The sequence below is a fragment of the Aplidium turbinatum genome, chromosome 2, assembly GCF_918807975.1.
Source record: "Aplidium turbinatum chromosome 2, kaAplTurb1.1, whole genome shotgun sequence".
Taxonomy (NCBI): Eukaryota; Metazoa; Chordata; class Ascidiacea; order Aplousobranchia; family Polyclinidae; genus Aplidium; species Aplidium turbinatum.
Genome location: NC_137473.1, coordinates 2293986 through 2310427, shown reverse-complemented (window position 1 = coordinate 2310427; position 16442 = coordinate 2293986). Strand labels below are relative to the sequence as shown.

General features: G+C 37.2%; 1 protein-coding gene and 1 long non-coding RNA gene across 2 annotated transcripts in view; both read left to right on the top strand.

Moving 5' to 3' along the window:
• LOC145765718 (uncharacterized) overlaps positions 1–16442 on the top strand; it is a 1283504-nt gene that overhangs the window by 148120 nt on the left and 1118942 nt on the right. The gene's annotated exons all lie outside the window — the stretch shown is intronic.
• Positions 9947–11648, top strand: LOC145786171 (uncharacterized). Its single transcript, XR_014291281.1, has 3 exons — positions 9947–10127; positions 10353–10471; positions 11473–11648. It is a non-coding gene; the product is annotated as an uncharacterized LOC145786171 (long non-coding RNA).

Sequence of the window (16442 nt, the reverse complement as noted above, 5' to 3'; positions counted from 1 at the left end):
CTTCCTTGCCTTCCATCCATTTAATCTAAATCTTCAACACCTGGGCGGAAGCTTTAGATGAGACAAAATAGTGTGACTAACGTTTACACAAGTTTGTAAAATTGGATGCTAAGCAAGGTAGCTTGTCGCCATCAAACATGTTCAATCAAACTTTATAATTGCTTGATTTTTCTTTTTTGTTGTTACTGAAGCGACATAACAATCACTTGCAATTGTGTTTTGTAGTATCAACTACTAAGTTTTAGTATTCTAATTTATCGAGATTCACAAATTAAAAACATGTCACTTCCCAGTAACACCGAACAAAATGCAAATGTTCCAAGTGAGGAAGTGGTGGATGAAAGTGAGTTTGATTTGATGGTTGCTCTAACATGTTGATAATTTTGATAGCATTGCTTTTTACGTATTTTACACATTTTAAAATATTTTGCTTCATTTTAGTGAAAGAGAACAAAACTTACAACCGCCATGATCCCGACATCAAGTCATCGACGTCTTCTTATGTTAAATTCAAGGCTCACATGTTAACCCTTTGAAGGTTGGGGGGGGCTGTCAATTCAACTTTTTTGTATTAACAGTTGTATCTCTAAAACCACTGAGGCTGCGACTACGAGATTTCTTGACTTTTTCTAATTTTTATTCACCTCTATTGAGCTGAAATTTTGAGCGAATAAAAGTTATAAATTGAGAGATATAAGGCATTTCTCAGCACATCCTCTGAAATATTTCATATTCTATTGTTCAAAATTTTCCCACCAGCTGGATGAAAGCAATTAATTTGGCCCATGTCTCGTTAATCAAATGATTTAAATTGAGATTATGTAAAAAAAATTTAACCACAACATTGCAATGCATGTTTTTCATTACTCTATAAAAAAATTCCAAATAATTCAAACGTCATAAGTCACATCAACATTTCAACGTATATAAGCAGTTCTAAAATTTACATAACTTTAATTTTCGGATATGCTCTGCGTGAATAGTTTTACAAAGTGAATCCCAAATTTTGAAACCGTGCCTTAAAAAATAACAGAGATATCACTCCTAAAGCATAAGAAGAATCGACAGCCCCCCCCCAAACTGAGCAAGACTCCAGGAGCCCAACCGCCTAAGGGTTAATTGTCAAAACAATATTTAATAAGTTTTCTTACAGGACAAGCTCAGCAACAACTGACTTACCAGGACAACCGACAGTTTTCTACAACTGTCCATCAGCATGTTGGCCAAGCAGTGCTCCAGGTTTACCAGCGGCAGTATCATCAAGTGGTCCAGGTTAACCAGCGACAGCATCAACAAGTGGTCCAGGTTGATCAGCGGCAATATCATCATCATCATCGTCATCATCAACATGTTGACAAGTGGCAGTATCATACAACGATAATCTACAATTTGCCGGAGCAAAGTCGTGTTCCATCTACCGATGAAGGTTTGTGCGGTTTATATTTGACTGAAATAGTTTCCATAATTATGGTAATAATTTCTCGGTTGTTAAGTCATCAGAGCATAGAGCTGAATGATGATAGACATTGAGAGTTGCAAACAGTTGCTATGTTGCCATATTTTCATTGAAAAATTGTATAAGTTGTTTTAATTGTCAATCAATCTTTCTTCATCATCAACTGTAGCCATGCAAAGCTTTGCAATAACAAATCAGCTTCATGCTTTTAATCTTTGTAACAACGTAAACTCAAAAGATGCAACAAAATGTTATACCAATTAGCAAAATATATCGTTGATTTTATTGTGAGGCTGGAATGATACAAAAGACATTATAAAGTCACTTGTTTGTTGCAATAAGAATGTAGATATTTTAAAAGTAACATTTAAAAAAAAAAGAATATTTTAAAGTAACATTACTTCTCTTTGTGTTTTGTTCATTTAAAAAATAACAGTCATTTAATAAAATAAAAACAAAACAAAAAATATCATTTAGTTTCCTCATTGGGCTGTTCAAAACAATTTTTTGTTTGAAACAAAATCTTTCACAAAGAAACATAATTTGAAACGAATCGAAATCATGGCAAATATTTTTGCATCGAAAAGAATTGTTTCAAAATTTTGTAACGAAATTTTTTTTTGAAAATTATAAAAATATTTCTAAACTTTTTTTTTCTAAAATAAGAAACATATTCGCGTAAACTGTTTAATCAGTTTATTTCATAAAGTCTTCATAACCTCTATGTTAAGACATCTATGACGTCACAATAATATGATTTAGCTTACAGAAGTGTTAAATTAAGAGCCATTTGCGTGAGTAACATTCAGAGATTTCTACTTATACGTGATGCGAAAGCACCTACTCAGAGTAGTGTACATTGTAAAATAGTATTGCCAAATGCTTTTACAAATTTTTATTTTATTTTTGGTCAGCTCAGTATACCGTTGCTTTGTAGTTAAATCTTTTTAAAATTTTGTAAAATTCAATAAATTCTATTTGTTTTTGCGACAGCTTTTAGAAATTATTGCTGTTCAAAGCAATTAAGCTACCGCCTAAAAATACAAATTTACTTACTACGCTGCTGCTACGCAATACAATCAATTTATCAAGAAGTAGATTTCAAATTTTCACATTAGTGATTTTTTATTGAATTTGTTCTTTTGTTTTAAGTTGTAATTTCTACAGATCAGGTTATTGCAACACGTTATTGACACCAAAAGTTATTGTTGTTGTATCCAGGTTTATGACTAGTTAATGTGTTAGTTGTTCAAAGCTTTTAAAAGACTTGGCTTAGGTTTTGTTTGCTCATGAGACAACCAACAATAACATTTTAACTAAAAACGTCTGGCAACACTTTTGCATAACGCACCCTACTCTGAGCGAGTATTTATGCATCCCATAGTTCTAGAAATCTTTGATATTATTGGTTCGTTTTAAGAGTGCAATACGTGTACATTCCCTCATTTTACGATGCCGATCGGTGGGGATTACTAGTAGCCTATGGAACTTTTGAAAAGGGAACAAGATCACTTTGACACCTGCATTTTTGTTTTATTTTTTGGTGTGAATTCCATTTTGAAATTTTTTTTCGTGTCATCTCGTTTCGAATGGATAACGAAGCAAAACGGTTTAAAGAAATGAAACCTTTTGCTAACAAAATTATTTCGAAACGAAAACAAAAACAAGATATTATGGAATTTCTCTTTTCAAGGAAAGAAAATAGTTTGTTTCGAACAGCCCTGTTTCGAAACATGGTGTTTTGTTAAAATTACTAAAATTTATTTAAGCTTACATTTAAAAATCCTTCACAAAAGGTTTTAATATTGTATTGAAAATATATAAAACGTATGACCTGTGGAAGAAAGAAGACGTTAAATCAAACTCTTTACTGTACTTAGCTTTATATAATATATGGACTCTTTATCAAACTTTTAATTTACTTTGTTGAACAACAAGTCACTCAAAGTCTAATCAAGTAAGGATGCAATCTCACAATCTCACAAATAATTTTTTACGAACAATTTTCATTTGTGCTTTTTAGATTCAAAACAAGAATTAAAAAAACTCCAAAAAGCAACTTTCAAACAAAATCATCCCAAATATGACGTTGATCTCTCCAACTTTAATGTTTCTTCAGCGAGTTTTCCAGAAATTTATCCTGAAATGGTTCAAGCTGATTTCTACCAAGGACGATTTATTCCAAACGATGACAAGTACAATCCCAACAGTCAAGGAATTGAGTTATCTGGATCTGAACAAGCAGTAACAATCCATCAATTAGTTTCCTATATTCAAAAGAACAGGTTTGTGTCGGTAATTGGTTATCCTGGGTCAGGAAAAACAACTCTATCAAAACGCCTGGCAAGACGACTTTCTCAAAGTGAAGACTATCTTGTCCTAAGGAAGCTTTTTATGGACATGAATGACTGCAACAAACAATTATCATTGAAAGAGTTTCTGTTAGGAGGTTGCAACTACAACTTTAGCGACCAAGAACAGAATTCTGTTTTTGAATGGATCATAGCCAATCCGGAAAACTGCTTCATTATTTTGGATGGATTTGATCAAGTAAGTTGGAACTTAAACGTAAATGTGAAAAAATCCAACTACAACACTCCACTTCAATATTGGGAACTTGTTTCGAATCTTTGTTTAGGAAAATTTCTTGAAAATTGTCATTTGATATTCACTTCTCGACCACACGCTATGCTTAAAATTCCAAAAATATGTCGACCCAAACACACTTACTTCATTCGTGATCTGACATCTGACGACATGAAAACGCTATTTGACGCCTTAGTAAACGACCAACAACAATCCGAGATTCTTTGGAACGAACTTACAGAAAAAACTCCACATTTAACGTCAATCTGCCACAATCCTCTGATGCTGCAGCTCTACGTGAGAGCATCTCTTGGATCGTCACAAATTGATGATATATCCACAATGACCAGAATATTTTATATTGTATTGTTAAATCTTAAAACTTCAGGACACGCCGTTTCCATATCAGATGATATTATCATCAGACTTTCCAAAATCGCGTACGAAGCAACAAAAAGAGGAACCGTCTTAATCACAGCAGACGACCTTGAAACAGAACATCTCTCCAGTCAGGAAGTTCAAGATCTTGTCGTCACTCTATTGGTACCAAACAGAGAATGTCCACTCCTGGAAGGGCAGCAACGCTTCTATTTTAGTTACCAGACCTTCCAAGAGTACTTCAGTGCTTTATACATCTGTCGTGAAATGTCATTAAGAGATTTTAGATCTTTTGTTCAAAATAACCTGCTGAAGGATCACTGGGCTGTTGTTGTACAATTTGCATCAGGACTCCTTTTGGATCCGATCATATACAAAGGTTAATTTCTATTTCATCTACAGTTTATTTATCGTACCACTAACAACAAATCTAATCATAGAGGGTTTTTTTCATTATAATAGGCCAAGTCAAGATATAATTTGTTATCTTTATGGAGAAATTCAATTGATATTCCTTTCAACAAATACCAATGGCAATCGAATCCTTGACGTTATTTGTGATTGAGCGCTCAGACGATTATGCAATAATATTTTTTGATTTTGTCAATTGTATTTTCTCAATTTTGTATTTCATAACTTTTTGTTAGAAGAGGCACAAGTGTTACACAGCGAGTGCATTGTGGCAATAAACAATCTTTGCTTGTTTGTCTGCTATAACTAAATAATATATATAGCACAAACAATAAATTCTTTTTTCAAATCTATAGATCAATCGAGCACTACAATGCACCAACCTCCTTCAGTAAAATCTACGTCAAAACTGATGCAACCATCAACTTCGACTTCACAAATTGCCTCAAGTAGGAATATTGGCTAAATATGTTGCGACAGTATGTGCTTTCTTGTCAGCTGCTTCAGAGCAGTGTATTGTACAGTGGGGAATGAATTGTGGGCAGTGCAGTTTGTAGAATGGGTTCTAACATTATTTCAAAAATATTAAATTTATGCATTTTGTTTTTACAACATCGTTTTAGGCCTATCGAGCTCTGTAGTCAACCAGCAGCTTCCTCCATTTGAATCTACGTCAACACTGATGCAATCACAATTGGCCCTGTGCCGAAAAATATTGTTGATCGCTAGCCTGCAGAAAACTAAGTCAATATTTGTTTGTTACGTGCCTGGTGGGACTTGTATTGGTGGCAATCTTTGCTTCACAGCGCTTTAGCCACACAGTAGTCCTGTAGAATTTTCGGTCAACCTAGAAAAATTCTTATAAAGACGAATTATATATCGTTGAAAAGATAATTTTATCAGCATTTCAATGATGGGTTTTGTCATTTTTTTTACCTCGGGGAAAAAAAGTTACGTTCAAAAACGTGCCGGGGGGGTAAAACACTAATTTGCTCAATATTATAATACAATTATAAGCTAAAATACGTTACCTTTGTAACAGAATACAACACCATAAATTGGAATATTACTATCAAAAAAGCAAACTAACAATCGAAAAGCAAAAATATAAAACATAACCTAATTAGGAGGTATTTATCACACGTCTAAGGGAGTAAAAGTTGACCGAGAAGGAGATAACAGGATAGATTTCACCGAAATAAAAGGTTTTTCTTTTATAAGCAAGGATATGTAAGCAACACATAAAAGCTATATAGGACGTAGTGAAGAAGGTTTTAGTTAAAATGCTATTTCATAGGGTGTTTTGTTACAATAACACTGTGTCCCCCAAGTCCTGGAGTGCCAAAAAAGCCCGGTCTTCCCAGCAAACATTGATTGCTGGGCCAGCGTCGGCTATATGCTGGGTATGTTGGCACAAGGCTGGCAATTTTGTCCAACATTTTGCCAACATTGCCAACATTACGCCAACAATTTCAATACTTCTTATTATGCGTTCAAAAAGGTCTTAAAGATTTTGTTTCAGGTTTATTTGTTTTAAACTGTAAAAATACTAACACAAACCTCTTTTCATGTGGTATTGCTTCAAAACACAGTTGTGTGATTGGCTGACATCGGTCAGAAGCATTGCCAGCATTGTGCCAATTCATAACAATTTCGGGGTTTTCTTCAAAATTATGCAAATGTATACCATCATTTTGCTACAATTTTACATTTTAATAATAGGCTATCAATGCTGTTATTATTTTCTGATACCGTACAAGTATACTATGAATATTTAAGACCAGCGTTGGTCAGAAGGGTAGCCAACAGTTTGCCAACAAAGTAGTTTCATTTTAGTTTGTTTATACCAAATTGAGCAGAGGTCTAGAAAAAGGCTGGAGCAACAAAACGCGAACGCGATAACGTGCTTGATACCCAAACAGTTTAAACTTTCCATTAGCCCTACACGTTTCCACAAAATAAACAATTGCAACGTCGGCTATATGCTGGATGTGAGGGCACAAGATTGGCAATTATGTCCAACATGTTGCCAACAATACGCCATCAATTTCAATAACTTATTTCTTATCATGCGTTCAAAAAGGTCTCAAAGATTTTATTTCAGGTTTATTTGTTTTAATCTTTAAAATTACTAACACAAACCTCTTTTCATGTGGTATTGCTTCAAAACACAGTTGTGTGGTTGGCTAACATCGGTCAGAAGCGTTGCCAGCGTTGTGCCAATTCATAACAATTTCGGTGTTTTCTTTAAAATTATGCAAATGTATACCATGATTTTGCTACAATTTTACATTATAATAATAGGCTATCAATGCTGTTATTATTTTCTGATACCGTACAAGTATACTATGAATATTTAAGACCAGCGTTGGTCAGAAGTGTAGCCAACAGTTTGCCAAGTTTGTTTATGCCAAACGGAGCAGAGGTCTAGAAAAAGGTAGGAGCAACAGAAACGCGAACGTGATTCCGTGCTTGATACTGAAACAGTTTAAGTTTCCATTTGCCCTACACGTTTCCACAAAATAAACAATTGCAATGTCGGCTATATGCTGGATGTGAGGGCACAAGATTGGCAATTATGTCCAACATGTTGCCAACAATACGCCATCAATTTCAATAACTTATTTCTTATCATGCGTTCAAAAAGGTCTCAAAGATTTTATTTCAGGTTTATTTGTTTTAATCTTTAAAATTACTAACACAAACCTCTTTTCATGTGGTATTGCTTCAAAACACAGTTGTGTGGTTGGCTAACATCGGTCAGAAGCATTGCCAGCGTTGTGCCAATTCATAACAATTTCGGTGTTTTCTTTAAAATTATGCAAATGTATACCATGATTTTGCTACAATTTTACATTTTTATAATATGCTATCAATGCTGTTATTATTTTTTGATACCGTACAAGTATACTATGAATATTTAAGACCAGCGTTGGTCAGAAGGGTAGCCAACAGTTTGCCAAGTTTGTTTATGCCAAACGGAGCAGAGGTCTAGAAAAAGGCTGGAGCAACAAAACGCGAACGCGATAACGTGCTTGATACCGAACCAGTTTAAAGTTTCCATTCGCCCTACGCGTTTCTACAAAATAAACAATTGCAACGTTGGCTACTTTATTTCAGCTTCACTGGATTTATTCTTTGAAAATATTAATAGCCAACAATAAAATGACTCTTTAACTAAATGACTCATGTGGTTTAGTGGAAAAACACAGTTTCTTTCGCATACCGTATTCTTGTACCAACAACGCCATGATAAAAATCGTTTGTTCATATTCAATTGCTTCAGATAATTTAGTGCAATAAATGTATTGTGATTCAGAGAACACTTCCAGAAAGTTTAGGCTTTGGCGCCTGCAATACCCAACTAGCATAATCCGTTCTTTTTACATTGATTCAACGTCTGCAGACGTTGGTAAGGTAACTAACAAGCGATAAACTTAAAAACGTGGTTGCTAATTCAAGTTGCCAGGTCTTCATTTTTTTCTTGTGTTTAACAAAAGCTTTTTTAATTTTCAAGTTTAACTATACTAAAATGTTTTGTAATATTTTTGAAAACATTTTTTCAGGACTAACCTCAAAATTTGCGTGCAGTCCAAGAAAATTTAAAACAACTTGTAAGCTTAATCGAATTCACTTGTTGATGTTTAGTAGCGCTCGACACAGCAGCATGATTGTGGTGATCATGTAATCATTGAGTTGCGGCTGCACTGCCGCCGCGCTGCTGACCTGTCTGCAGACGCTGAATCAATGTAAAAAAAATCGATTGATGCAGTATCACTTGTTGATTTTGTTCTGAGAGCAGTCTCGCTCACTGTCTGATTTTGACCACGTGGGTGAGATTCTCGTGTCGCCAACAAAGGGGCGTCTTTACTTTAAATGTAGCAAAGCTTGCACAATAGGCCTGCTTCAGGAGCAGTCATGTTGCGTCGAAATCTCTCCTCAATTTCTTGAAGCGAGATTTCACAAAACGATCGCTACTTTTACTTTCAACGATGCGGCGAATCGTTTTTTCTCCTCTCGCGGTGCATAGAACAATACTACAGGCACAATAATTGTTGTGAAAACTCCATTATGACGTCACTACTTAAACTTTGACTGGGCAATATGACGCGTTGAAGTGAAAGAGGCAACAAAGCTTTAGAATGCGGCGATGTGTTATATCAACGTGAGGAGATGCAATTTAGCAGAAGAACTTGGTTTTTTTATGAAGGAAGACAAAGGCCATGACGTAATCCTTTGCTAAAGGGATTATGACGTCACTCGATTCACTTCGACTGTTCAATCATGGCGGTTGTGCTCAATACACAATTACGTGGAGAGCCGAAAGCACAATGCTTATGTGAACAGCGCTAAGAGAAATTTTCGCTTCTTGCATCGAAAATATAAAAAATCGAATTCAATTGAGATAGGCCTATTACGGCCGAAAGAAGTTTTAGAAATGATCAAAATGAAACTATAGGAATGACTTACGACAATGTTTATGAAAACCTGGTAAGTGAATGTCTTTTATTCATTGAACCTGAAATAATTGTGTAAAGTCGTTTTTGTCACTAGGCTACGTTTACACAATTTAAAGAAAGTTATAAAACTCAATTTAGAGAAAGTTATAAAACTCAATGACCAATGGAAAACTTTCATATGAAATATTCTCGTGACAAATTTAGTGCCAGTGCTTCTAGATGAGTGCTAAGAAGATATCAGCAAAGTAGCAGAGCTTGTGATGTCCCACAACATGTGTAGGGTTCTGCTCAATCTTTGATTTTGCTGCTCCGGCAGTGTTTGCCTGACTGCTTGAATGTGTTTGTATTTTTATGTCGTGTGGATAGGTCTGTGATGGTTGTAGAGTATTTGCAAATGTAGCTTTCATTGCCGTCAACTGAATAATAATAATAATAACATGTTTTATTTTGCGCCCATTTCGACAACATAGCCTACAGTAGCCTACACTGCGACCTACATACGCAACAAAACAGACGACTGGAATCCCGAAATAAACTTTAAACGTTGGCTGTCATTTGTAACAGTCGAAAATGTCTGTAACAAGTGCTGAAGCTTTTTAATATGATGGATGAAACCCCTGTCATTACATTCGATTTACATTTTTCAGATAGCAAATTTAAGTCAAGCTGTTGGCAAAAATGCAAGCGATTGTATCAGTGGACTTATTACCAACTATTATTATCGAACACAACACAGTTCAAAGCATGTCGAGAAAAAAGAAAGGAAAAAAAAAACGTCGTGAAGTCTAAGCACTCGTTTGATTGTTTAAAAAAGAATCTGAAAAAGATTGTTCTTGGTGAGTACGGATAAATGTTTTTACTACGACTAAATGATTATGTCATAACTATGCCATTTTGTTCTTTTGATTAATGTATGATGTAATTGTGAAGAGTATTGAGTAATGTATGAAAATGTTTTAGTGGTGTATTCGCATTGATATGAACAACGAACATGGTGGTTAGTAGGCTATGTCGGCATTTATATACTGATTTAACACTTCTTTTTTTACTTTCATGATTAGACATGGTGATGGCGCACGACAAAGCTGCTGCCGTGCAGCAAATTGATGAAGAGTTTCAGAGTGATTTCGAAATTGGAAGGACAGGCAAGGTGGCTGAAAACGGCAAAAACTAACTTTTGGTGAGCTTGTTATATGTTTGAAAGACAACAGCGCATGTGTTGCTTTAGTTGTTGAATAACTACTGTACACGCAATTAGAATGTATTGGAACTTGATTATTGCTCTGCGTGGCGCAGAATCGAATGATAAGTTTTTTGTCACGCACGTTGGAGAGAGGAATATTACATTGATATTGCAGATTGTCAATTAACTTCGTAGTATCCTGAACGACAACTGATCAAAATCCTACACAGTGGCGTAGCCACAAAAATGTTTTGGGGGGACCAAATATTTGATGAATTGAAGAGAACAACAAAGTGTTTGATTTAAAGCCATCGCCACTTGATGTGCAGTGGCGTATCCTGGTGGGTTGAAGCAATAAAACTGGTAGCGGGGTTAGAGCGTGCCGAAGGCACGCGTATTCTAAGGGGGTCCGGGGGCATGCTCCCCCGAACAATTTTTGAAAAATTACACTCAAATAATGGATTATAGCGCTTTCTGAAAACACTTTTAGGGTAATATTTGTATGGAATTTATTAGCAGTTAAACAGCTATTAACTTATTAAAGATAGCTCTTACACACGAACTGGCAAAAACTGCGGCTGAATTAGAGAACACCAAAAACACAGCTAAACAAAAACTCAATAACTACACAAAAGCCCAACAGAGTAAGCCATTCTGAAATTGCTTCCACAAATTAGTTCAAAGAAATGTAAATCGCGTAAATTTTGGGCGATTTACGATTTGGAAAATTTATTGGTGTCTTTCTGTAATTTCTGTTTCTTGTGTTTTTCTGTCTTTCTGTAAAACAAGTCCTTGGGGGTGTTAATAGCCAGATGTCTTGGAAAACGATATAAAATTCTACAAACTTTATTGCATTTTCAACAAAGGGCTCAACTTCGGAATCCAAAGTTTGAAAATTTGGGGGGGCATGGCCCCTTTTGCCCCCCTGGCTACGCCTATGATTCCTACACTGTTGCCAAACAGCCCTCTTGAATTAAATATTTTTGTTTCATTCGCAGGAATTCACAATGATAAAGATACACAAGAAAAAGCTGCTGATGTGCAATGAATCTCCATCTATCAATACGATTTGATGTGGCTTGTTTCTAATAAATGTGAAAATATACGAAGCTCGGCTGTTACTTTGCTTTGTCACAAAGGGAGAAGTGTTGCTTATAAATCCGTGTTGCTGCTGTTCTTTCGCCCAAGGATTAGCTAGGTTCAACAATAAACTTTTGGTGATGAGCGAGGTTTAAGTACAGAAACGTTTGGCAAATGTAGATGCCAATGCTGTTTAGATGTTTTATGCACCAGCTTGCTTCGCATGGCCAACCTTGGTCAAAGCGCGGGCATCACAATAGTCAATAGATCAGATGAAGCAGCATCATGGTGCATAAAAGTCAACCAGAATTTAGGCGCCAGATGAAGCAAAATGGTGCACAAGCCATCTTGCCAACGTTGGCAAGATACAGAAGCCAACGTTGGCAAGATGAAGCAAAATGGTGCATAAAACATTTTGCCAACGTTGGCAAGATACAGAAGCCAACGTTGGCTAGATGCAGAAGTCGTCGTTGGTTAGATGCAAACGCCAACGGTGGCAAGATACATACGCCAACGCTGGCCAGATGCATCCAAATGGTGCATAAAACATTTTGCCACCGTTGGTAAGATGCAGAAGCCAATGTTGGCTAGATGCAGAAGCCAACGTTGGCAAGATGCAGAAGCCAGCGTTGGCAAGATGCAGACGCCAACGCTGGCCAGATGCATCCAAATGGTGCATAAAACATTTTGCCACCGTTGGCAAGATGCAGAAGCCAATGTTGGCAAGATGCAGAAGCCAGCGTTGGCAAGATGCATAATCTAATGTTGGCAAGATGCAGAAGCCAACGGTGGCAAGATGCAGACGCCAACGCTGGCCAGATGCATCCAAATGGTGCATAAAACATCTTGCCAATGTTGGCGTCTGCATCTTGCCAATGTTGCGGCCAACTTCTTGCCAATGTTGCCCCAACAATCAATGTTTACTGGGTTGCTAGGGTTAAACCAGCTGTGAAGATGTAAAAACGACATTTACAGTTTTAAGTTCTAATAAAATGTAAACACATTTCAATCAAAGTGATGCAAACGCATCCATAAAATTTATCTCTTCTCCCAATTCGTCATCAAACACGACTGTAATATTTGTGCATGTCTGATGATAGGCTATACTCTGAGGCCGTGGTGGTATGCAGCTCGTGGTGATTGTGAAAGGAGAGCCGGATTAATGTGAGAACGATTAGACATGACCATTTCCTCGTTCTTCTGTTTAGTGATTTGTGGTAAAATATATGTAGACAAGTTTAAAAGTTCGAAGAACCATATCCAAGCCCTGCCAACTTGGTATGGAGACATGTCGTCTTCGTAGAAAACATCAGCAACATTTCGCAAACTTGCTTGATTTCAACTTCTCAAATAGACATCTTGCCGAATTTATGAACTGCTGAAGTTGTATCACAGCCACTCCAAAACAAGAACATCTACCTTCGCAACAACATCTCTAATTCTGTAGCACTATCTTTGCTGGTAGTTTTTCCCTCTTGTAATGTTTGGCAAGAAGATATTAGAATAGTCACGGATGCACTAGATAAGAAAAGGACATCAGTATCGTCGGAGTAGCCTACACAGTTACAGGTGTCCTACCTACCAAATCAAAGCAACTTGAACGATTGTTGTATCTGCAACACTGGGGCACAAATGAATTTTAAAACCATTCAACTCCAGTTGTTTCGTTAAAGCCATCACAAATCTTTGTTTGCATATAGTTTGAAAAAAAGATGTTCCTTTCAGTTTGGCAAGAATTTTGATCATTCAATTCAACAGTTTGAGACGACGTAGGCTACTAGAGCGTTTTTGATGGGTGGAATCTTTGATTAACACCGTGTCGTTCTTTGCTTGATGATGTGCCTGTTAAGCCCGCTTTCCGACAAAAGCAGCGTCTGTCACATGATCCCTTGCAGCTACATCGAAAGATTTTCAAGACATCTTCTGGTGCAGTAGCTACATCCGTCATGACTGGAGAAAACATGTCATCTTTCTTCTGCCAACCCCATTACAATGGTTTCAAATCTGAGTTGCTAGTTCTCCAAACTTTCAGCTGGTGATATACTCTGAGGCCATGATAGTATGCGGCTTGTGGTGATGGTGGAAGAAGAGCCGGATCAACAGGTGAACGATTAGACATGACCATTTCCTTGTACTTCTGTGGTCGTTTCCCATGTGAGTCCACCCCGATAGCTTAATTGGTTAGCCTGTGACTTCGTGAACGAAGAAGCTTCATCAAGCTGCGCTGGTTCGACTCTCGGTGTGTGCGCTTGAGCAACGCATTCTAAGGACTGCTTTCCAATCAGCGGGACCTAATGGATGGAATAATTTCCCGCCAATAACACTTCAACAATCGGAAACTTCACTCTGTCAATCTCGGTAACTGGCCCTGCGTCAAAAGCCTCTACAAGTATGCGAAACTATCAGGAATAACCTGTCAAGGCTTTGTCAGTCCGAGAATAAAGATTCAAAACCAACGTTCTTTGGTTCTTGGTGGAGTCAGGTTCTTTTGTCATTTCAACTTTGTGCAAGATGTATGACTTCAGTTTTGATTTTTGCGCACTTCGTAAAATTCCATCTTTGAACAGTGACATTGGGTACGGTGATAACCCGTAAAAGAAGTATCGGTAGTCTGCAATGTCGTTTTCTGGCTTTCTCTCTATGACAACAACCAAACTCAAAAAGTGTGTTAATGGATCAATGGTGATAGTATCATGATCAATTTTTAGACTGGCATAAAGGCTCTGTCTGTATAGCATTTATTTGCTTATCCTCTTGAAGGAACAATTAGTAAAGGTTTTATCATCAAGTTCAATTTGGATAAACGCCCCTATCTCCTCAAATCGGTCACTGGCCACACTGTTGTTGTTATTAATCAACCCTGAGTCTAGAGCCATAAGCTAAACTCCAACGGATTATGTGAACGAAACCATAGGTTTGTACGTTTTTGAAATTATTGTTAGGCTATCACGTTTGGTTCTTCCAGCAAATGCCTCTTTGTGTTTATCATCAGAATTTGACAATGATGAGACTGTACAGAGTGCATCTGTCACTTCTGCACACCTGTGCATGGTTTTATTCCACACCCTTAATACATTATGCATGGTTTTATTCCACACCCTTAATACATTATCGGTGGTGTCCTTGCCGATGACTCCGCCTTTTCCTTTTAAAGAGTTCATGAGAATCAGTTCAGAATTATGCCCATACAATTGTTTGTTAGAACGCCTGACGGTGTGATTTCCGTACATAAATTGCTGGTAGACATCTGGGGGACTTGTTTCCAACTCTGCAACTGTTTAAAGATACAGGCGACATGTTTTTGCACAATTATTGTGACCTGTGGCAGCAAATAGCTTCAGCATGCTTTTTGACGCAGAAATGTGTAGTAACCAGTTGCTTGTTCTCTCTGCTTGAATAAACTCCAGCACAACTGAAACGTAATTGACATAGTCCAACCACAGAGCTGATGTACGTGATTCTCGTGTGAACTGCTCCTTGTTATGGGTGAAAAATGCCATCATCTTATGCTCAATGTTATCATTATTATGATCAGAAGGACTGTCTGAGTCATACAATTTCTCCAAGGCACTCTGCTCTCCGAGCGTCAACTCACTCCAAAATTCTTCCAACATAAGGGACAGAATAGCTGTTGCGCATAACAGATGATCTCGCACAGCGCGGAAAACTGCCTTCCCACTAAACATGTGCCCTACCTACAGTTACAGGAGTGTATGCTGTCTCAAGAGCTCTTCTCAAGCCACTTCCTTCCATAAGAGAACCAATTGATCCCAGAAAACTCATAAGCTGGTGAAAGCCGCCCAATCGAACAAATACTCTCATGTTCTTTGGTGATTCTATGTCGTAGCCTATGCATTTATATGAAGCTGTTGGTCGAAGGTTACACATGCCATTCGGACATTCAGTTTTTGGCACTGTTCAACCACAAACAATAGAAACGAGTGTTAAGCTGTTAAATCTGTAGCGTGTAACCGGTAACATGGTTACAACAGTCGATCACCGGTAACATGGTTACAACAGACTTTGGCTTAGATTGCGACGTTGTTTTCGCACTCATGTATCCAGACCAACTGGGGCGTGACTTCTTGAAGATGTAAGATGCGCTCCAGAGAAGATCAATAAAGCGATTGTGAAGGTCCTCCTGAAAGTAATTATGAAAAACAACACGGTTTGTGTGGCATTCTGCAATCAAATCATGATTCCAATCCTATACTGACAACGGTGTACATCATCTTCCTTTTTTTTTTTACCTACAGTATTAAACAATGTCATTTTTTCAGTGGATGTTGGACGACCAGGTGTTGAATACCGAGCAGGATTTTCAAACCTTGTTCTGCATAGTACATGCTGGTATCTGGCTTCAACAAACACCTGGTCGTGTGCACTAAGCAGTCGTTTCTGAACAGTTTTAGCAAGTTCATCGTCTCTACTTTGGCATAAAGCAAGTGTTACGTAATATATTCCTGACGATTTTGTCCGCACCTTTTCAAATTTATTTCGATCAGGGTGTCGTTCATCAAACATACAACTACTGTATATTCACAGTAAAAACACTGCTTTTTAAAGTCGAACGACTGTTGATCTGACCTTGTCGATACTGTCTTGCTACTGGATTGTTCATTGCTTGAGGCTGAACGTTTCTTGGATCTCGCATGGTTTCTCAAGAAATTACGGCATGATGTATGGATGTATGTAATATGGCCATTTTCTCCATTGCAACCAGAGTTTCACAATCCATTTTCAAAGCATGACCAATTATAGTGTCCAAACAGTGTATGGTAGGCTACTATCACTCTCGCAGAAATAAGCTCCAACATGACACAGTGAATCACCAGTCCGATAGACACTTAGCCTAACACAAATTGCTGTTTCTTCTTGACTTGAATCT